This window comes from Gorilla gorilla, chromosome 13 (genome assembly GCF_029281585.2).
Source record: "Gorilla gorilla gorilla isolate KB3781 chromosome 13, NHGRI_mGorGor1-v2.1_pri, whole genome shotgun sequence".
Taxonomy (NCBI): domain Eukaryota; kingdom Metazoa; phylum Chordata; class Mammalia; order Primates; family Hominidae; genus Gorilla; species Gorilla gorilla.
In genome coordinates this window covers 49,942,957-49,967,555 of record NC_073237.2, presented here as the reverse complement: position 1 = coordinate 49,967,555, position 24,599 = coordinate 49,942,957, and positions in this window count along the sequence as shown.

The window sequence follows — 24,599 nt, the reverse complement described above, 5'->3', positions numbered from 1 at the left end:
ATTTTGATAGACTCAAATTGCTCACAAAATAGCATGTGTATTCATTCCCATCACCATGGTGCACACTCACAAAGGATATTTGTAAAGCCTTTTAGAACAACTTTAAACAGTTGCTGGCATATTACATCATCCTTGCAGATGTTAAATAGTTGGGATTAGACCAAGAAATTATTTGTAAACACTGCCACCTAAACCCACTGCAAATCTACATGACAGGGAAAAAATATTGGAAATAAAACTAAATAGAGATCCTAGGTCCCTCACCCAATGAATAAAAGAGAATCTAAGTCTAGTTAGAATTTTAGTAGGAAGCTAATCTTACAGACAATCACTGAGGAAAGGCACAGAAAAGCACCCTTGTGGGGGATTGCAGGGGGCTCTGGGAGTGCATGTAGATACCAGCAAGTAGCAGTGACATCATCTTCTTCTTTATATGGGAAACACCCTCATGGTACTGAAACGCATACTAGCAGACTTCCAAATGAAACTTCTTCGGAGAAACAGCTGTGGGTTTCACAGAGGGCCATCCTTCAATCTACAGGCTTGGGTATGGTGGAGTTTTTGGCCACATTGCTTCTGACAATCTGTCCATGTCCCCAGCCCTGAGACTTAATGCTAGAAGCTACAGCCTACCTCATACACAGGACAATTCCTTGCACATGTTGGCAAAGTTTCTAGGTAAAGATGTTACCACTGAGTACTATTTGGGGAATGGAAACAGGAGATCTGAGATCTGGCTCAGATACTGCCCCTCACTCATGTTTTGTCCTTAGGTCAACTGTCATGTCTCACTTTCTTCATTTGTAAATTGGGTCTTACAAAGGCTTCGCATACCTTCCAAGTAAAGATCATGTGCATTTACACATATTAAGGCAGTCTGTAGCACAAATTGGGTTTCAAATGTAAGGCTTTTTTAATAAAGAAGGTTCTCTTACAGCTCTTTGTAAACACTACGGGAAACAAACAAACCAACAAAACCCATTTCCAACAAATCAAAAGAAAAAGAGATCTGAAATTAGATAGCAGTGATGGGTTGCACAACCTTGTGAATATACTGAAAATCCCTGGTTGGAAAAAAAGAAAGGAGACAGGAAGGAAGGAAGAGGGAGAAGAAGGCAGGGAGGGAGGGAGGAAGGGAAAGAGACAGAAAGGTTTTTTTTTGTTTTGTTTTGTTTTTTGTTTTTTTTTTTTTAATTGCAGAGATAATCAAAGGTGTAGGGAGGGAAATAACTTCCTTGGAGCACATTTTATAAGTCAGGCCCTCTTCAATTCTTCAGATATGGGGTCTTTATTTCATCTCCCCATAATTTGAGATGTAGAAATTATTGCCCAGATTTTTTGGGAAAATGAGAGTTTCAGTACCTTGACCAGGTCATAGGGCAATTACCTTGCCCAGAATTTGAATCTAACACTTCTTGACTCCTAGGCCTGAGCTTTTTAGCTGTACCATGCTGCTTCTTGACCCAGTCAAAAGCTCAAAGCAAGCATAAGATTTGCCAATGACATCAGACCCACATATTCAGACTCCCCTCAAGAGACTCTATGTGAAAGAACTTGAGAGATTTCCTTGATGCTAATCTCAAAAGTTAAGTGAAGTGCCCCTGACTGAGAAGGACAGTCCATTATGTGTCTAGTGTTTATACACTCATCATGGCCTTCCTGGGTCTATTTGTATTTTCATCCCAAAACCTTGTCTTGGGTTAATGAGCCCCACAAGTTCTCTAGCCAAACGTTTATTGGCTTCCAGCTTAACATAAGCTTGTACCTAATCAATGTAGCCGTTGAAACAAGTTCCATGCTGGCAAATTCCCAAAGCAAAAGGAGGTAAATGAGAACAACATGAATGAGACAAACAAGGGAGCCACCATGGAGGAACAGTTTAATCAACACTTAGAGAAACATGGCTGCCTCCTGCTGAGATGGAAATAAATCTGTTTTGTAGACATCCTGATGCCTTTAACCATATCCTCTTCCTGCAGTACAAAGCCTTTCAGCTTTTGCATCACTCCTGCTGGAAATCACTTCATAACAAAAGAAGTTGAAAAATTTCAGATCCAGGCTTTAAAATTAATTTCTAAAAAATAAAAACAGTAGCAGACACAGTTGGTGCCTTACCTATAACCCCTTGGACATCTACTGTGAACCCCATGACTCACTGCCTGAGGATTTTGCCAGACTGGGGAGCATGACAGACCAGTGTGCAAAGCAAGTAGGAAGTGCTAGGCTGTAAATTCCCCCAGAAGCTGCTCTCATCCAATGGCTGGGTTCATGGATAACTAATTTGATGGACAAAGAGTCAAAAACTGAGTGTGTGTGTGTGTATATATATATATATATGTGTATATATATATGTGTGTGTGTATATATGTATATATATATACACACACACATATATATATGTATATGTAGCTTAGCATCCCAGCTTCATGGTTGGGGTAACTCAAGGTGTGTTTTGCTCTGTCCTCCAGAGTTCTTGAGCTCCAGGTGCCTAGAGCAGCAACTGGTTTAATAAGGCTTCCTTTGTTGGCCTCCTTCCCTTCCCTGTCTCACTTCCCCATTTCCCTCCTGCTGTTTCCTGGGATTATCTCCCAAAAAAACCTCTTGCATTAAAATCTTTGTCTCTGAGTCTCCTTCAAGAGGAACCCAAAACAAGACAAGGGTGACTCACACTCTCTGGATGAAAAGGGAAATGATCATTAAGAAAATAAGCTTTCGGCCTTTCTCTTTAGTCCTATTGACTTTGGATTTCTCTCATCCCTTTAGAACTTCTCCTCCGTCGACTGATTTCCCAAGGTCCCAAAATTTGCCTGACCACCTGCAAATTAAGTGTTTCCCCATCTCCATGGCCACTCCTGGTTCCATTCACTAGTTCTCTCCGGATATTACTACCTGGAAAGTTAAACCTGCTAACACATAGAATGTTAGAACTGGGCAGGAAGGAACCTGAGACCTGTAAGGCCTTGTGATCTGTCAAAGAGACTCACCCAAGGTAGAAATCATGCTTTTTGGTCCCCAACACCAGGTGCTATGCAGGTTCTTTCCTCTCTTTCCCCAGTTCTGACACAGTCTCTCCCCTCACTCCATTCCCTGCGTTGGCACCATTTTTACCTTTGGTCCTCTTCCAGTTATTGGCCAGACTAAATGACCTCTGAAGCCCTTGAAAGTTATTTACCTTCAGTGACTCTTACCCTCATCTTCTAACTAAGGGTTGGAATGTTGGAATACTGAGACAACGCCCCACCCCCCCACCCCAAATGACCACCACCAGACCTTCCTGAAATGCCATGTTCTAGGAGATCACTTCTTTCTCCCAAAAACAAGGTTTTGGTCGCTGAGCTGAACAAATTAGTTTTCTTAGTTCACGAATCCCATCTCTGTTAAACTTCTTTGTCTATATCAAAAGTAGCTCCTCCGTTTTTCTCCTTTCAAACAAATCCCTGCCAGGTACAGTGCCCTGACCAAGGGCATAGTTAGCCATAAAATCATCATGCATCTGTCCTAAACCCATTCTAATGGCCCTGGGGCAGGAGGGGATATCGTGTTATGTCCCCTGCTCCTCAGCCATGCATCCCGCTCTCTGGAGTACTGCCAGCTCCCTTCACCAGTCCCCATTTGCAGAACCCCTCACCCCCTCACCATGTTCTTAGGAAGATGTCTAAGAACATCTTAGACATCTTCTAAAACTGTTTAGACATTTTTTAGACATTATTTAAGTTCTCTTTTGATCACATAGAACGTAAGTAAAGAATTCTTGGGACAAGTGATACACTGCATCCCTCAAGTATGTCTATCTGTGCAAAGCACTGAAGGGGCTGCATTGTTTACCTTAACAGTTACAGCCCCTGCTAATGATTACAAGGATGCTGTTTATATCAATATTTAAATATGCCATTTCTCCCAAATGAACCACAACAGCCTCATTTAATGTTATTTTATTAGGATGAGCAGATATTTGGACAATGTTAAACCTGTATGCCACTTGCTATACAAACCTCTCTAATAATGCCTCAGTTTAGCATCTAAATACATATTTAAACAGTTTAAAAACACATTGACTACATAATTTGTATTTGTAACTGCTCAAAATAAAGGACTTTTTATTGAGTGTGCCAAATAATGTGAATTTGGATGCCTTCTGAAAGGATGCATTATTCATGTGGAAGAGAAATAAAATCAATAAATGAAAATTCGAATAAAAATAAAACCCATTATGTTACTGCACCCAGACAATGATCATCTTGTGCATTATTTACTCAGGGAAAAGACACAGGAAAATGGCCCTTCTGGAAGTGGGCTATGAAGTGAATCATAACCTCCTGCTTAGGCTGTTCGAAAAGAAACAGAATTGTATGTTTCTAACAGAAAGAATTGTTATGTTTCTAAAAGAAAGACTCAATTTCTTTTAGTTTGTGACTAAAATTATTTAAAAATTTAACAGCAAAATACATTTGGAAAATTGGTAAGATGTGAAAATGATTACATTCTATCGTTACCACATCACGTATTTCATTGCTACCGGGATATATAGAACACATTAAAGTTCAGAATGGGATTCTGTGGAAAAGCATATCTTTGCATATACAGGATACTGGATATGTGTGTTTATGCTTGGTGAGGAGGAGAAAAACAAACCTTATTAACTCTGGCACATTTCAGGACGCTTCCCTAATTTTCACGAAGGCATCAATATTGGTCAAGAAGTCAGGCTTTGGGGTCAGACATCCTGAGTTAAATCTTGCCTCTTACACTACTAGTTCTGTGATTTTCATTATTTAACCTCTGTAAGCATTGGTAAATGTGAGTTTGACGAGAGTACCTGCCTCCTAGGGATTAAAGGAAATTCTTAGCGCAGTACCTGGCACATGGAAGTTACCCAGTGAGTGTTAGCAATAAGAATATCTAAGAGTAGCACTACCTTTCCTTACAGACATTTGATTGTCAAAGCACATGGCTATCGTTCCTCAACAATAATGCACAGGTGCACATCGATTCTTTGCCGAAGAATATTATTTGAGACTCTGCTGCCTATTTTTTATCAAATGTTACAAGAAATAAGCTTTAATGTTTCTTCACGGAACACTTGCCTGAAAACACATTTTATTCTTGGCACAAGGCAGATCATCAGGAAGCTACAACTGATGAACTTAAGGAACTGATATTACAAAATTTAATTTTGTTGAATTATATTTCACACCAACAGTTTATATTGAAGTGTGAAAAGAAAACAGCTCTAGGGAATTAAATAGTTTGTTGATCATAGGGATGTCTTGAGGATGTTACCTACTTTATTACATAGTTTCTCCTTTTGGAAGATCCTCCAGTGACTAAACTTAGGAAAATACTATATTTATTAATTCACTTAAAAAATGTAACTTACTCACTCGGTTTTTGCTGAGCACTTTTCTGGGGCACTAGACATAGAATAGTGAACTAAACAGACAAAATCCCTGCCCTGAGTAGCAGCATTCGCCTTCTAGCTTCTTGGCAACTGGTTTACTTTTATCTTACAGATACTGCAAATGTTATAACTGAATAGATTTAACTCTTTGCTTTGGATTCTAGCAGGTTGAGAGCCAAATGGTACAGATTCTTATGGCATATATCCTTGTATGCTAACTTCACTTGTGGATTTATCTTGCCCTTATACCCAATCTTCTCATCTACTTCTTTATTACTCTGCTGCAAAACATGTGTTTTTATAAGTAACCAGAACATTTTTTAGGAGAAACAAAATTAAGAATTTATAAATGCATCAGAGAAATAAATAAATATAGCAATACAAACATAGGTATGTGTGAATTCAAGTAACTATAAATTACAGCTACTACCATCCTGGATGGCCATTTGCTTTGCATCATGTTTCACCTCCAGCCTCAGAACAATGACTCCTGAAAGTTCATTAATGTAATAGATAATTATTGACCATCTGCAATATGCCAGACTCCATTCAAATTAGAGGATTAATGGTTAATGAGACAGATTAAGTCTTGGGGAGCCTGCATCTGTATGGAGGCTGCATTAGACAGCTCAAGCTGCTATAACAAAATACCATAGACTGGGGGGCTTAAACAACAGAAATATATTTTTTTCAAAGTTCTAGAGCCTGGCAGTCCAAATCAGGGTGACAGCTTGGTCAGGTTCTGGTGAGGGCTCTTTCCCTGACTCACAGACAGCCACCTTCTTGCTGTGTTGTCACGTGACAGAGAGAGAGAGAAAGAAAGAGAGATTGATTGATTCCTTCCTCTTATAAAACCATAGTTCTTTTGGATTAGAGTCATGCCCTTAGGATCTTATTTAACCTTAATTACCTCCCAAATAGGTATTTGACCCTATCCCCAGATATAGTCACACTGGGGATTAGAGCTACAACAAATGAATTTGGAGGGGACAAAATTCAGTCCATAACAGAAACCTCATGACATCTTGTCCAATAGTCAAAGAGCTCTAGGGAAGGGATATTACAAATTTATTCCATAGGTAGTTCTTGGGTTGAAAGCCCCTCATTTATATTTAATCTAAACCCCAAATTGCAGATAAAGGTCCATTTACCTGATTTTGTCCTCCAACAAGATTCAACTTTTAAAATCATGTTTATTTTTGTCATAAGATGAAGGAATGCAGCTCATATAAGAAGGTGTATCAGTCTTCACTGATTGAACTATACAATACACCACAAAGAATGGTATTAGTAGTTGTGTTGGCATCTACTTATTCAGTAAACATTATGAGTCTACTAAATTCCAGACACTGCTAGGATCTGGGATGTAGTGATGAAAAATAAAACACAGTCCCTGGCTGGGCGTGGTGGCTCAAGCCTGTAATCCCAGCACTTTGAGAGGCCAATGTAGGTCGATCATCTGAGGTCAGGAGTTCGAGACCAGCTTGGCTAACATGCTGAAACCCCATCTCTACTAAAAATACAAAAGTTAGTCGGGTGTTGTGGTGGGCGCCTGTAGTCCCAGCTACTCAGGAGGCTGAGGCAGGAGAATCACTCAAACCCGGGAAGCAGAGGTTGCAGTGAGCTGAGTTCATGCCACTGCACTCCAGCCTGGGTGACAGAGTGAGACTCTGTCTCAAAAACAAGACACAAAAAACAAAAAACAACCTCCCGACAACACACACACAGTCCCTGTCCTTACAATGGAAATGGGACATATAGACAAATAAACAGATACGTATAAAATAGTGCTATAAGTAGAGGAAGGAAAACAATAGAGTCTTACGGACACACACAGAACACACACTGACACGGACCTCGGGTGTCAATAAAGGCTTTCCAAATGCAGTCATGTCTAAATTGATATCTTAAAGATAAGTAAAAGTTATCTTGGTCAAGCGTGTATGTGAACAGGGACAGAGTGGGGAATGTGACCTAGAAATAAGAATATAGAAAGAAGGCTTGGAGATTAGAGAGGACATAGCTCCTTATGAAAACCAAATGTCCGGAGAGTGAGGAGACAGAAGATTCTAGGACAGAACCCTCAAGAGTAGCCATCTTTTGAAACATTAGGAGGAAGAGACTAGATAGTCCATGTCATCAACGGAGACAAGGCCAGGAGGCAGGAGAAAGCCCAGGAGGATTCGTTGTCATGGAAATCAAGGCAAGAGACTGTTCTAGAAGGAGAGAATGGTGATCTGGATTAAAAACTGCTAAAAGGTGAAGTAAGGAGGAAAATATGCCTAGGGACTGAGCAAAATGCAAACGGAAGTACCTGACAAACTTGGTGCAATCAGTTTTAATGACTGGTAGGGGGAAGAGCTGTTGTTACACCTATTCTCATTTATCTTGCTGGCCCTGATGAGAAGGAATTTGGTTGGATAGCAGGCCTTCCCCATGTTCAAAACAATAGCAGGTGTGTAGTATGTATGCATGTAAATACACACACACACACACACACACACATACATACAGAGAGAGTTAAGTGTGTATAAGACAGACCACAAAATATTAACTGGGGTATATAGCATGGTGGGGTATATCTGGATGGTGGGACAATAGGAAATTTGTCCTTACTTTATTACCCTTTTCTATATTTTATTGTTTTCTACATTGAACATCTATTATTTTAAAATTATAAAAATGATAAAACTAATTTTAGAAATGGACTTACATAGGGGATGAAGGCAGATATCCCAATCTGGATTGATTTACCTATGAACTAAAACATGGTGTATTTTAATTTTTGTGTCAGGTTATCCAAATGCTTTTTTCTTTTGTTTTTTTCACTCTCTAACCATCAACATTTTACATGTCTGGATACCAAGCAAGGCTTTGTCTGGATAAAAACAAACTGGTTTTATGAGCCTGAAAGACGTCTTCCAATTTTGGGTAATTACATTGAAAATTTGCCCTGGATTCAGACAAGGTTTGAGCACACACGAAAACCATCTTTACCTTTGCCTTTCTTCCCTTCATGCAGAGCCATAGATTTAAAAAATAAATGGTTACGGTAACATTTATATTGCTGCCTTTCACTCAAAATTGGCAAAAGAGCAGAAAAAACAAAATAATCAGTTTGCATCCTGGTTACCCTTTTACAATTAATTTAGGGAAAGCATGTAACTGGCAGAGAGAAACACTTTTCAGATCTCATGGAACGAAATTGTCCATTAGAATTTAAGGTCTTTTGGGAAGCAAACTAGTAGCACACTCAAGCTTGTGGAGCACAGGCAGTTAGGCCCCTGCCGACTCAAATGGCCATAGTGTGGGATGCCCAGGGTCTTCCCTGACCCCACCCCCAAATTCCTAAGCAAATTCTCAAAGAGAGATGATAACTGGGTGATTTCAACTGAAAACAGAAAATCAAAGAACTTGAGTCCCTTGCTCAAATCCATCAGGGATGTGATTAAAAAGGAAACCAGATTTCTTCCTTCCTTCTTTCTACACCCCACATACCTCCCACAGCTAACGCAGCAGCCAGCACCATGGCTTTCCAAGCTAATCATTAGTTCTTGCAAACCTTCAGACAAAAATATCTTCCTTTTGAATTTTCATTCACAGACAACCTCCTCAGCTATGTCAGTACATGCTCCAGGCAGACGACGAAGGATTTCAGTCAGGGGCATGGGCAGGCACAGGAGGGCAGGGTTAGTGGAGACTCAGGTCCTGTGAAATGGGTTAGGTCAGAAGCCTCTGGTTCTGAGGCCAGAGGAAGTCTAAAGAACATGACACAGGCCTGCCTTTGGGGCTTTTAGATTTCCAGATAGGTTCAGAAAGGAGCAGTAGGTTCAGGAAGACTTGAATGTATCTGAATTTTAACTTACAAAAGAATCACCTAGGCCAGGCACGGTGGCTCGTGTCTGTAATCCCCGCACTTTGGGAGGATTGCTTGAGTCCAGGAGTTTGAGACCAAATTGGGCAACATAATGAGACTCCATCTTTGTAAAACATTAAAAATTAGCCAGGCATAGTGGCCCAAGCCTGTAGTCCCAACTACTCAAGGGGCTGCAGTGGGAGGATCACTTGAGCCCAGGAGGTAAAGGCTTCAGTGAGCCATGATCACGCCACTGCACTTCAATCTGGACAACAGAGCAAGACCTTGTCTCAAAAAAAAAAAAAAAAAAATCACCTGAAAAGTTTGTTAAAAATGGAGGTTCCCAGTCATCATCCCCAATTCTGGTTCAGTTATGCCTGGGATGGGCACTACAAATTTGCTTTGTAAAATAGTATGCTGGGTTATTCAGAAATGTATTCAGAAATGTTAGCTTATAATTTTCATGCCACCCTATGCTGGCACTGCTTTGATCAGTGGGCTCTGGGAAGCAAGCATAACTAGTTCCCCCAGTCCCTGGCTGGGGAATGTGTACCTCTAGGTGGTGTGTGGTGTGAAGCAAGGGCCACATACTCACAGGTTACGCAGCCTCAACCTTCCTTAAGTAATGATTCTAACTGCTGGTCTACGGGACAACATTACTATTTTTATTAAAGCAAAGATGAATACAAAATGAATACATTAAAGCAAAGATGAATACATGATTTGAGTGAATGTCAAAGATGAAACCTGAAACTTTTAAAAAATGAGCTTATGGTAGTCTGCTTTTGCTTGTATCTCTCAGATTGGATACGCTTTCTCTGTTCTCTGTCTCCAGTGGAAAGTTTGAGAAGCTTTGTTAGCAGCTAGCAATCAGCATAACATACAGTAGTTTCCTCATTTGAAAATGACATAACAGCTGTCTCTTGAAATTGTGGTAAGGCATAAACAAGATAACACTATTTAAGCCCTAGCCCAAAGTCTGACATTCCAAAAATGTTCCATAAATGTTCATCTTTCCTCCAGCGGAAAGAATACTCCATTTGGTACCCTAGGTAAGTGAGGAATTGCCTCTTTCTCTTCAAGATCTGAATTGTAGAAGATCTATAGTTTTATCCTTGGAAATTTACTGAAAAGGGTTATAAGCAAAAGTAGTTTCATGTAAATGTTCATAATAATAATGAGGAAATATAACAGATTGATGGTGGATTTAAGTTTATCTAAACATAATACTGGACAGAAACTAAAAAGAGACATGTAGTTCATGAAGAAGCCCAGCAAGAAGATATTTTTCTTCTCTTGGAAACTTTCCCTATCACGTGCCATCTTATCTTATGGCTATTTGTGTGCCTTTCTTTGTACCTTTTAAACTATAAACTCCTTGAATGTGGAGACCACAAGTTGTCTATCTTTGTATTCACTAATTTTTTTTTCATTTAACTAAGATGAAAACAAGCTATAGGTAATGCATGCAAATGTTAAAAAATGAAGCTACACAAAAGAAGGACATTAAGAGGAAGAAAGTCTCCTTCCAGGCTACTAGCCTCCTGGTTCTCCTCCATAGGGACAATCGCTATTCAAATTTTTTGTGTACATTTTCAGAGATAGTCTACAAAAATAAATCACATTTTATAAAAATAATAGTATGCCACACCCAATTTTTGGTAGTTTGCTTTTATATTTTACAAAATATACTTTTCATATCTATACACATATATTATTTTATACATATGTATTAAATATATTTCCATGTTTATATTTTAGAGAACATTCCATCTTAGTGGATATAATACTGTCCTATCCTTTCTAAACAGCTCCATAATATGTACCATAGTTTATCTTACCTCATTGATGGATATTCATGTGGTTTTCAATTTAGGTGGTTTTGCTTCAGTGAATGCTCAAACAATGCTAAAATGAACATCTTTGTACATAAGCCTCTGGGCGTATTTGAGATCGCACCTATAGGCTAAATTCCTAGAAGTAGAAATGGGTCATTTGTAATTCTGATAAGTTGCCAAATTGTTCACCACTAAAATTATACTAATTTACTCTTCTGCCAACAATAACTATTGACCCCAGATTTTACCCACTTTTGATGTGTTACCAAAATTTAACAATCTAATGAGTGAAGCATTTGCATTTCATATGAATCAAAGTGTTTTGATTGATAGAGAAAGGAGGAACTTTTGTTAGTTCTGGGATAATTGATTATCTAGTTGGACATACACATATAAAAAATCAAATCCAAATAGATTCTGAACTTAAATGTTAAAGGCAAAACTATAGAAATTCTAGAAGAAAATATGGGAAAATATCTTTCTGATCTCAAAGTAGAAAAACATTTCTTTAATATGACCTCAAATGTACTAGCCATAAAGGAAAAGATTAATACATTTGATTATGTTAAACAGCTTCTGATTGTCAAAAGATACTATGAAGAAGTGAAAAGATGCCAAAATATGGAAGACTTTGTAACACTTATAGTTGACAAAGGCTTAGTATTCAGACTACATAAACAGTTCTGCAACTCAATGAAAAAAGACAGCGCAGTAGAAAAATAGGTAGAAAACATGAACAAGCATTTCACAGCAGAGACAATGTGAAGGTTGAATATACATAGGGAAGGAATCTCAATTTCATCAGCATTTAAAGAAATGCACATTGAGATATCAATGCGATACCATCTTACTATCCAATGCTACCACGCACTGGCAAAAAATATAGGTTCTTTTACACTGCTGGTAGGAATGTACACCACTACTTTGGAAAGTCATTTGAGATTATCATTCACAATACTCTAGATATATATTTTGTAACCCTAGTTTTATACCCTGGAGAAAATCTCCAGTGCAAAGAATGTTCATAGCAAGTCTAGTGGTAATAGCAAAAACTGGAAACATCCCATATGTTCATTGACTAAAGAATAAATAATTGTGTTACATTCATTGAATGGAACACTATGTAGAAATTAAAAGAAGCCCAAATGTGGGCTTGGAAGCTAGTCCATGTGGTTTTAAATCCTGGCTTTCCCACTTACCAACGATATAATTTTGGACAAATACTTAATTTCTTTTCATCTCAATTTCCTCAACTATAGTTTATATCTCTGTGGTGAAGATTAAATGATTGAGTGCATGTAAAGCTCTGAGAACCATATATGCACATAGTAAGCACACTGTGTTAGCTATAATTATTGAAAGAGTGCAGATAGGGTTTTGACATATCTTAAAAAAATCAAGAAACAGATTTGAACTAGATGGTGAAGGTACAAGGGAACATATAAACTGAGGATAAATAGGATGAATAAGGGCAAGAAGAAATTTCAGAAAGTGGGAACAAAATGTAAAATGTCAGGAAGTGTGGGAAAAAGTCATGTACCAGGACAACTACAACCGTTCTGGGGCAGAGAATGTGGGCAAGACAGACAGCAGAAGATAGGGCTGAGAGAAAGCCATGGACCTGACCTGAAGCAGCATCAGTGATAGGTGGGAGTCCTCTCAAAATCCACAGCCTGTTAATTGCATTGTGGCATTCTCAAGACACTCATAGCTTTCTTTATTTTGAAGTAGGATGATCTAGAAGTTTCTCCTTACCTTGTGGAAATTACTTCTTATCTATTGAGTTTTTTCTACCTTCTTGACACAGAAGTTTAATTATAAATTCAAAGCCTCCCCCCTCCATTTTTTTCTTAAATTCCAAAATAATGATGAGATGTGGCTTCTATTTGCCCTACAAAATCTATATCCATTTTTTCATAAAGGAGGCCCAAAATATCAAAATCATGATGATGAAGGGATAAATATAATCTGAATTCATGTTCTATGAATTGCTCATTCATTGCATGGTGTCTCAGAATCTCATGCATTGGCACCTCACAGTTTATACATCTTTTTCAAGTTTGTTACCACATTTAAGTTATTCTTCCCTGACAATGCTGTGAGGGAGGGTATTAGTTCATTCTCATGCTGCTATGAAGAAATACCTGAGACTGGGTAATTTAAAAAGAAAAGAGAGCCGAGCGCGGTGGCTCACGCCTGTAATCCCAGCACTTTGGAAGGCCAAGGCGGGCAGATCACGAGGTCAGTAGATCGAGACCATCCTGGATAACACAGTGAAACCCCATCTCTACTAAAAATACGAAAAATCAGCTGGGCGTGGTGGCGGGCACCTGTAGTCCCAGCTACTCGAGAGGCTGAGGCAGGAGAATAGCATGAACCCAGGAGGCAGAGGCAGAGCTTGCAGTGAGCCGAGATTGCGCCACTGCACTCCAGCCTGGGTGACAGAGTGAGACTCTGCCTCAAAATAAATAAATAAATAAATAAATAAATAAATAAATAAATAAATAAATAAATATTTAAAAAATAAAAAGAAATAAATAAAAAGAAAAGAGGTCTACTTGGCTCACAGTTCTGCAGTTATACAGGACGAATGATGCTGGCATCTGCTCTGCTTCTGGGGAGGCCTCAGGAAAACTTACAATCATGGTGGAAGGCAAAGGGGAAGCAGCACTTCACATGGCCAGAGCAGGAAGAAGAGGGAGGGGGAAGGGAAGGTGCCACATACTTTTAAATGATCGGATCTCACGGGAACTCTATCAGGAGAATATCACCAAAGGGATGGTGTTAACCCATTCATGAAGGATCCACCCCCATGATACAATCACCTCCCACCAGGCCCCACCTCCATCACTGGGGATTACAACTGAACTTGAGATTTGGGTGAAGAACACAGACCCAAACCATAGCAGGGAGGCCTTGCTAGGTCCCTTTTATAGGTAAAGAGGCTAAGGGCCATGATGTGAAAGGGAGTGTGTCCACTGTGGAAGAGCTTTGAACCTGGTCAGTTCTGAGTTGAAATCCTGAATCTGATACTCAGCTAGGTAAACTAACCTCTCTGAGCTTCGTATTCCTACTGCTTGATGAGGAATGAGGAATAAGCCTCACTGGGTTTTGTTCACATTTCAGTAAGGCTTTAGCCCGTGATGCTGTGCTCTAAATGGTAGCAGTGATTACTATTGCTGCTCAAGGGTAGAGCTCAGGTTTGAACTCACTCAGTTCTTCTTACTCTAAGGCAGTGCTCTCTCTCTTTTATTACAGCACAGATGTTCACAAGGCAGGGTGGAGGGCCTCCCAGGACCCACACTCGTTAAGGCCATATTTGGCCTGGCTCCCATTCTTAGAGCTTATACTTTCCTACCATGTTCAGGAGATATTGTCATGATTTTGATGAAAAATGTCACACCACATGATATGATTGGCTAGCAGTTAAAAATTCTGAGTTTTTGAATTACCAGGAATAAGCACTGGTAATTGAGGCAGAAGCATTTTTTTTTTTTTTTGCGTGCTAAATGTAATTTCACAGATTGTTAGAAAGGAAAAAGCATTTTTCTCTGTAACTCTATCATTAGATCTTTTAAAAGAGGAAAATTCCTGAATGTATTCCACTGTTAAATTCTCCCATAATAGCATCACCTTGATGCTTAAATAATTTATTTCAAGACTTTATTAGATTATGAAATAAACATCTTGAGAGCAAGGATGTCATAATTGCTTCATCTGTTCAATGCTAAGAACGGATACCTTGTGCTCCTACCCCACTCAGTGTAGGTGTCCATAACTGTTTCTTGCATGAATATTGACTCTTGAAGGAAAACATGGCTAAATGGACCTTTCCCAGGACCAGAATGTACTTTAGTGTGTCTGGCACAAATTACAAAATATGAAAGACTTTCTTTAATCTCCATGTGAGGCTATTTTCCTTCCTCCCTCCTTGTTCTTCTCCTTGTAGGTAAAGGTTGTTTCACAATATGGGGAAGGTCTTTTGCGGCAAAACAATTATTATTTATTTCTCATTAATGGAAGTGGCAGAATCAGAGAGGACTAGCTTTTCCTTTGAAGTAGATCAGTTCTTTTAAGTTAGATCAGGTTTCACATCAATTAAAGGCACCATCCCTGAGCATAACTGTGGAAACGTATCTCTTCTTCAGAAAGGTTTAGAGTTTGGCTGATACATGAGACATATTCTTAGGCGAGGGGGTTTTCTGGTTTGTCTTTTATTTTAAGAGTTCCTGGTGGGATGTTGGAGTGGAATTCACATTTTCAGTCCTCCACTCATTAGGCAAGTGGTATTTGTCCATTTGCCTATGGTTTAAATTCAGCAAAAACTAAAAACAACCAGAACAACAAACATTTCTTCCCTCATGTAAGGAGTTTGTATCCAGATAATAAACAGCAATCTTATACTTGACTCAACAGTTTCAAAGTTACTATTATGAAACTTTGAATTCCTCAAATGTTCTCTGGGCTTATTGTCAGACTTCTTATTTCCCCTTTTGGTTCTCTATTGTACTGTACACATGCCAAAGACATAAACATGACCGTTCTATTTTCCACCAGCACTGTAGATCCATTAAAGGGTCTTTTAAATGCTGCTGTATCGGGAGGTCCTTCTTAGCCTGGACTGGCTTCCTGAGGCCTCTTTTCTTTTTCGCAGATCCAGGAAATGTTACCAACATGGAGTGCTACAAAGCTGGCAGAGTATTTGTCATAGAGTGTAGTTCCATGGTTCTGACTCCTTCTCTTATGGCTATTGAGACTTCTGCTTCTGCTTTCATTTCTGAAAGAGGCGCTCAGCATGCCCACTCCTTCCTACCCAGTGATTTTACATCAGCAAATGTACCTGGGCTCTTTCTTCTAGGCATAAAGACTTATTGCAGAACAGGCACTCCCCTTGCTTCTCCTGCATGTTTGTACCTCTGAAGTCCTTCAGACTGGCCACTCTCAATTGCCTAGGTCTCCATCCTACCCCAAAAACCATCCACTCCGGGCCTTTCCCCACTCACTGCACTCATTAATTCACAGAATCTTCCTTAAAATCGTCACAACTGCAGTACTCTTGTGCTTTAGTTTTCTGTTTTCAAATTCTGGCTGTGGCTGTCAAATTTTTGACAAGCCATTTACTCCACTTATTCCAAACATGTTCTTAAGTCTTTAATTGGAAAAACATGTTTAAAAACTTCTGGTGGCATTGATGTAGTACCTTTCAATGTCTTTGGAGATATAGGCAAAATGATCTGCTACTTGTTCCTTTCTCTATTCACAGCGTTCCTGTTTGCATCCCTCTTCCTTTGAAGTAAAATCTGGAGAAGAGGATCAGTGGTCTAAGGAAGGTCACACTCACACGTAGACCTCACCTGAAGCTTCTCAGAAATAAATCCCAAAGCAGATCTCCCACACCCATGGCTGTGAGATAGTCCAGGAGAGCAGGCTGAGGTCGAGGTAAAGGACAAGTCAAGCTAATCTCACACATTGCAACATATCTACGGGGATTTCAGATTTCAGGAACAGCAGAGCTACTCTGTGCTTTTGCCATCACCACAGCAGCAATAGATTGAAGAGAAGAGAAATGAACTTTTTTTTTTTTTTTTTTTTTTTTTTTTGTCTGAGAGACAGAGTTAGAGAGCAATTTTAACTGCTGGACTATGTGGACTGGTCCAAGGCCTGATTTCCTGAATTCTTCACTAAAGACCTCTTGTCCTTTGAGGGCAATGCCAATCATTTCAAGCATCGGCTGGAAGCTAAGATGAATCTGTACATTCTTTCAGGTTTCCAGGTGCAGTGTAATTAAAAATAAGAAGGTCTGCTTGAACCAAGATGACCCTAATTATCTTTGTTAAAAACACAGATGGGAGACAATAGAAGCTTAGTGTACAAGAAAAGCCTCTTTCTAGACCAGAACTATATTTAAAGAAAAATCAAAAAAAAATGGAAAATTCCACCATTGTTATATTCCCCCGAATTTAATTTTCTCACAGACTATCTTAAATCTATTCTGCTCTAATCCAGAAATTATGGTTTAGTGACTAAGGTTCTAGGATCAACTATCTAAGCTTCTGTTCCACATCTTCCAATTACTTAGTAACTTAGAAGTTACTTCAACTTTCTAAGTCTTCATCTCTTCACCTGTAAAATGGGAATAATAAAAGCTACCTCATAGGGCTGTTGTGAGATATAAATGAGACTATATGTCTAAAGTGCTTAGTTCAGGGCTTGGCAAGTAGTAAGCACTCAATAAATACAATCTATTTTCACTCTTACATGTTGAGTATCCCTTATCTGAAATGTTTAAAACCAGAAGTGCTTCAAATTTTTTATTTTTATCTTTGGATTTTGGAATATTTGCATGTCTATAGTGAGATATCTTGGGGATGGAACCCATATCTAAATTTGAAATTCATTTATGGTTTATATATGCCTTATCTACATAACCTGAAGTTAATTTTATTTTTCCCTTGGAGACACTGAATAAACTGTGTTGTGTACCTACATTTGGACTGCAACCCATCACATGAGGTCAGGTGTGGAATTTTCCACTTGTGGCACCATGTTGGTGCTTGAAAATTTCAGATTTTGGAGCATTTTGGATTTCAGATTTTCAGATTGAGGATGTTCAACGTGTATTTAATTTGGGTGGCTTTGGTGGCCTTCAGCAGAAGTGAACCTACAAGAACCACATCTTCAGCATCTGTGAGCTCCTATCTCTTTTCTTTGCTCCATCTTAGTTGTCATTACATTGGGAACCCTTGGCACCTTGCATTTCGTAGTCCATCTAAGTCATTTCCCTGTTCCTTAATAAGTGAGGTATCCACACAATTCCTATGGCATTTGCTGCTCCCCAGCAAAGAAAATGTCAAACAGAAACACTTAGGACTTCCCCTCTCAGAGCCAGATTTCTCCCCAAGAAGTATCCTCTTAGCCAATAAACACTGGCGTGGACTTTACTAGACACTTGGGAAATAAAATACTAGCCATTGCATTTTCATTTGTTTTCTGTGAATATGAAATGGTCTACGCTTCCTGCTTAGTTTGTGACACACCAATAATGGGTCTGTGTATTTCTTTTTCTACAAATTGGCATGGTCACCAAATCAGAAAGGCTTAGTTCATTGTAGTCTTTTAGGAACAAACCACACAATATTTCACACATTCAGATCTACTACTTAATATTTTCATAAGCTACAAAGTACTCACAAAGTCACGAGAACCTGCCTGTGAGTCCAAGCTGTACTACTTGAATAGAATGCCAATTTCTATAGAAAGATAATTTGAGGGTCTTAAGTTATATTCCAGGTATCTAGGTTTTTTTAATCTTGTAAGAAGGCATCAATGTTGTCAGATGTTACTTTGTTCAGGATTATTTTATACTTACTACATTCTATCAATGTCACCCAATTACATCTTTTTTGGTAATACCATATAAGGTGAACATGGGACAGGTGCCAAGGGGGCTCATATGTGTAAATGAAAGTTATTACAGGAGTGCCTTAATGTTCAAATCATTTTGTCCAAGGCAGTCTTCGTGGCTCTGCCTAAATGGCAGTTCACCAGTGTCTAGGAGGTTATGTCCTAGAGAGTGGCTTAATTATGGTTCATTTTGGGTCCTATAGTTGAGATTCTCTGATTTTAAGAAGGAAGTAGGGAAAGGGAGGAAAAGAACTAAAGCCGAACATAATGTGTTCATCATTGTTTAAGACACTTTTCAAATGCCATCTTATAGCAAATGAGGCACTTTACAAATTGCCTCATAAGGACCCATTGAGGGAATTCTGTAATGAGTCTGATTCATCTTCCAGGATGCTTTCCATGTGGTAACTATCACTGTACACGTGCTTTATCCCTGGAGAGCTGTCTATAACCAGGTTCCAACTATCTGGCCACAGAGGTGGGTATTTGATCCAGGCTGGGCAGAGTAGATTTCCTCTATGAACAATGCTTGCAGGAAGAGTGAGGGTCTTTTTCTTTTGATTGGCTGAGTAAAGGACTTGTCATGCCATTTCTACTGCCAACTGCTAACGGGAAGCCTCAAGATGAAGTAACATGCAGAGAAAAGTCAAATTCAGAGATGGAGGAAGTACCAGAAGTTTCAAAGATTGTCTGCACTCCTGGATCTAAACTTGCCTGAAGCTGGACAAACTGTCAAGGATTTCCCACTTTGTTTTTGTATTAAGCTCATCTGAATTGGGTTTATGTCACTTGCAACTAAAAGAGTCCTAGACAAAAAGGAGATCTATTATGTTCATTTTATGAGTAAGCAAAACTAAGGCTCAGAGGAAGAAATGACCTTGCCCTGAAAGCAGCAGGACTAGGACTTAAATCCAGATCATTTTGTCTCCAAAGTTTGTGCTCTTTCTACCTTCATGCCTCCTTGGAAGGTCAGGAGAAGATATGGAACTCTTCCCAAATGTCTTAATTCTCCAAGAGTTGTAATATGACTGAAACAGACAAGGGTTTGTGTGAATCTCACATTTGGTTTGAGCCAATACAAGCCTGATCAGAAAAGTTTACCAACAAATAGCTCTGGAGTGATTCCAACTGTCCTACTGGGTAGCGTGGACAACCAGTGAAAACAAAGACTAGCAGAACACTTAGCTGCAGCTGAAAGGAAAGTGGATATGACTCCTCTTTGAATAAGATGGACAAAATAGGACAAAACCACCTTGAGATACACTCGAGAAGAACATCACATGAGGAGAAACAGCTTGGACCAGCTCAGGATGCAGATCATTGATGTACAGAGGAGTCGCGGCATAAACTTCAGAGGAAATTTGGGTGTCTGGAAGTTCCAAATCACAGGGAGTGTGATGAGCTTCCTGGTTAGGGGAGAAATACTGGGAAATAGTGGCTACAGTAGCTAGTCTAAGAACTGTCTGCAGCCATGCACAACTGGAAACACTCATGGCTGTCCCTTCCTTCCTTCCTTCCTTCCCTCCTTCCCTCCTTCCTTCTTTTGCTTTCTTAGTACACATTTACTAGTCCCTTATGTGTAAGGCTCTGTGCTGAGCACTGGAGATTAAGTGATCAAGATGGGGTTCCTGCCTTCAGAGCTTTACAGTTGAAGGCTATGTATGGAAGTCATTGGCAATTGTGCGCGTGTGTGTGTGTGTGTGTGTGTGTGTGTACGTGCACATGTGCACGTGTGTGTGTATGTGCACGTGTGTACGTGTGTGTGTGCGTGTGTGTGTGTGTGTGTGAGAGAGAGAGAGAGAGAGAATGAAGCAGAGATCTGGAGTATTAATACTGAAGATTTCAGAACCACCATCTATGCCAGCAAATATATATTTTTTTCTTCTAGTGAGCCATCTACATGACAAATACTCCTAGGAGTAAAGCCTTATTTAACTGCACCTGTGCAAGGAGAAATTCTGATGTCTGGCTGAAAGGCTTGGGAATGAAGACCGGGATGGTGGAGGTAGCAGGAGAGAGGACCCAGCCCAAGGAGAAAAAGAGCTTCTTCAGTGGAAGCTGGGAAGGTGGTCAGGACAGCTGTTCCCCCTCCCTTCCTGTGTGAGGTGGCATCTCACATGGTAACAAGTCTCCATACTTGAATGGGGTGTTTAGCTTGGGCCGAGTAGGTTGACCAGAACAGGGGGCAGGCAGAAGTCAACTCTCAATGAATACTGACTGGTCCCTAACATTGTGTGCTGCCTCCTGGATTGTGAAAATGGTTTCCATGTGCATTATTTCACCTGATCTCTATAGCAACTTGAAAAGGCAGCTGAGTATTGTATTCTTTGGATATGGAAAATAATGCTTGTGAAGGGGAATTGATGGGCCCAAGCTCACACAGCCAGAAACATGGCAGAAGTGGGACCTGAGCCTCAATCTTTTGAGTGCAAATCTCATGCCTTCCAACTAACTGCATTCACTTCTTCTGCTCCAACCCAGGGGACTCTGCCATTAGAAATGGCTGAGGAAAGAGACTACTTAATCAGAGAGCTATACAGTTGGCACAGTTCCTTTCTGAAGAAGAATCCTAGGCTGAAGGCAGTGTATTCAATCACCCTTAAAAGAGCACAATTGCATTTTACTCATTCGATAATTTGGTTAATGAGTGCTTCCTTGAAGAGAAGCAACTCAGCTGAAATAACAGATACAAAGCTTCCAGTATAGTACCCGTCGCATAGCGGGCACTCAATTATTGCTAAATTCAGGGTCTGCAACCTGCCTACCTCTTTAGCCACATCTCATACAACTCTCCTGCCAGTCACACTGGTCTGCTTTAAATTTCTCCAGCATATGTAGGTACTGTCATGGTCCTGTTATCACAGATGAGGAAACAGGCACAGAGAGGTTAGGTAACTTGCCTGAGGTCACACAGCAAGTCAGTAGGGCAGTGAGGATTCAAACCCAGGAAGCCTGGCTTCTTAGCCTACATTCCAGACCACTGCCTTTCCCTAAGACATTAAGTGGGTGAATAGGAAAGAAGACTATTCCAGAAAGAGGCAAGAACACGTTTACCCCCACAGTGTTGTCTTGGGGCTTGCACAAAATTATATATGTAAAACAATTAGAAGATGGCTGGATCAACTAACGTTAGCCAAGGTTATTACTCATCACAGAGTAATGAGACATCTAATGAGAGTTGCTCAGGGAAACCTCAGTTTCCATCATGTGGATCAGTTCCCTCTTTTACACCCTCTTATAAAGAGTCACACTGTCCTTTAGAGTACTTGTCTCAGTTTATAATTATATAAACATTTGTGACTTATTTAATATTTCATTTACTTTAGAATCCCAGTGCCCAGTCCTGGTAAAAGCAAACAAACAAACAAAAAATCCAACTCAATAAGTATTTCTTGAATGAATGGATGAGTGAATGAAACATTCCTTGCCGCCCTAGAGTCCTACATTTTTTCTCTTCTTAGTGGGAGGAGAATATTCGTCTTTGTTTCTCTTCATGCCATCTTGGGACTCTCACGCATTTCCCACAGCGAATCTACATGGTGTTTACAGGTGCCTTCTGAAAACCGCCCACTCCCTGGTTTCTAAACTCAGCTAAGCTATGTCTCTGAAATGTCAGCCTCTCTCGTTAAGTCTCCTTCTCAAAAGAAGCGAGAAATTCAGACAAGGAAAGTTTTCAGTTCCTCTCCTAGTCGTGCCAATTGTATAATGAATCTGTGGGATTGAGTTTATTTCCAAATTTAGACCCACTCTGAGCACAATGGAGGCTTCTAACTCATAGCAGTGGATCTCAAACCCACTTTTGACTTTTAAAGCTTACAGATTTTTCTGGATTTTGATGAGTGGTGAGTGGGAACAGAAAGTTCCAGAAGATACAGTCCTGTAGTTTCTGTTCACGTCCTGTTTTCCTTTTGTCTAAATGTGGTTCTTTAGAATCTGCCCTCTCTTTCCGCTCCTATGATCATACTATTTAGAGACAAATATTTTCCCTGCCCTTCAAAGAAGCTGTTTTATTTCTGGTTGCTCATAAAATAAAGAGACACAGAGTCCTTCAAATGCACCTTTCTGGCCTCTTTGGTATACAGATTTCTTGTGCTCTTTGCTTCCTTAATCTTAGTATTTTAATCTTCTTTCTTCTTAAAAAAATGTAATTTCCTTCTTACATGCATGAATTAATATGAATTTTAATCCTCACTTTGCTGTATTACCTTAGCTTTTTCATCTGTAAAATTGGCCATTCCTATTTCACAGGTTAATTGTGAACATTAACAATGACGTAATGGATGAGTCACAGGGTAATCAATAGGATATTTCTTTGTTTCTGTTGGGACTCCAAAGCTAAGTATAATAGGTGGCCAGGGCCCCCTCATTCTACACAGGGATGTTGGACCATCTAGGCAGGATTTGCCCCAATGCTTCTGTGCCTCGAAGCCCATTTCCCCCTGCAGGGGTGCAATGAGAGCATCAGAGGGAAAGAGCACGGAGGGCACCACGCCCAGATGACAATAGCACCAGAGAATTTACCTTCCTCCTTCCTTCTCTCCCCCTGCCTTGGAGGAGTCGGAGGCTCCTGGGTGAGTATGGGAGAATGAGAGGGAAAAGTAGATGGAAGAATTATTACAGAACAGGCAGGGCCCAGGGTCACCTCCACTCTTCCCATTGCTGTTCCACAGAACAAATGAACAGACCTCTGCTGGCCCGGGAGAGAAGATTTGAATTGGATGAGAAATGGAAGTTTTGATATTAGATATTAGATATTAGAACATTAGCTATTAGTCTCTAATCTCTTACCCAAAACGCTTGAGGCCACATAGACTTCAGAATCCAGCACTTAATTGTGAGTTTTAGAAAGGACATATGATGCAGATCCTGTCATCAGCTGGGGTAGGGCAGCACTCTGTAATCAAACCCCTTAATATTTCTGCAGCAAAAAGTATTATTCTCCACACAAGGCAAAGGTATGTAAATCACTACACATAGCCTCACATACGTTTATGTATAGTTTTTCCACCTAATGTCTTTGTAGCAAACTTCAAAAAGTTTAGACTTCTAGAACTGTAGAGATTGCAGAATTGCAGATAAGGGATTGAGGTGAGAGTCCTGAAAATAAGAATGTCTATTGATGCCTGAAAGCGACCTGAGAAGATTAAGAATCTGGCCAAATAATCTCCAGGGACAGGAAATCTAATAGTGTGTTGGAAAGAAAGTGGTGCAAAACCTTTTCTGCTCAAACATCACTGAATTCCACTTGTCAAGAAATCAGTTACTTATATAAATGGGTACGTATGTCATCTGTGCGTTTCTTACACAGCAGATGATTAACGAATGTTAACTTCTCTTTCCTTTTCCATCAGGTCCTCCACATCTTCATAAATACGGGCAGATTTGCTGGTAAGGAATCCCTATTGTTTCCTAGGGGGAAGTTTTATTTCTTTTTATTTTTAATTAATTTGTAAATTTGTTTCTATTTCAATAGGTTTTTGGGAAACAGGTGGTGCTTGGTTACATGAATAAGTTCTTTAGTGGTAATTTCTGAGATTCTGGTACACCCATCACCTGAGCAGTGTACACTGTACCCAATGTGTAGTATTTTCGCCCTCACTCCCCTCCCACCATTTCCCCAAAATCCATTGTATCATTCTTATGCCTTTGTGTCCTCATAGCTTAGCTCCCACTTATGAGTGCAAACATACAGTGTTTTCGGTTTTCCATTTCTGATTTACTTCACTTAGAATGAGTCTCCAATTCCATCCAGGTTTCTGCAAATGCCATTATTTATTCCTTTTTATGGCTGAGTAGTATTTTATGGTATATATATATGTGTGTGTATGTGTGTGTGTGTGTATATATACATAAAATAATATATATATCACATTTTCTTTATTTGCTCATTGATTGATGGGCATTTGGGCTGGTTCCATATTTTCGCAATTGCAAATTGTGCTGCTATAAACATGTGTGTGCAAGTATCTTTTTCATATGACTTGTTTTCCTCTAGGTAGATAACCAGGAGTGGGATTGCCGGATCAAATGGTGAATCTACTTTTAATCCTTTAAGGAATCTCCACACTGTTTTCCACAGCGGTTGTGCTAGTTGACATTCCCA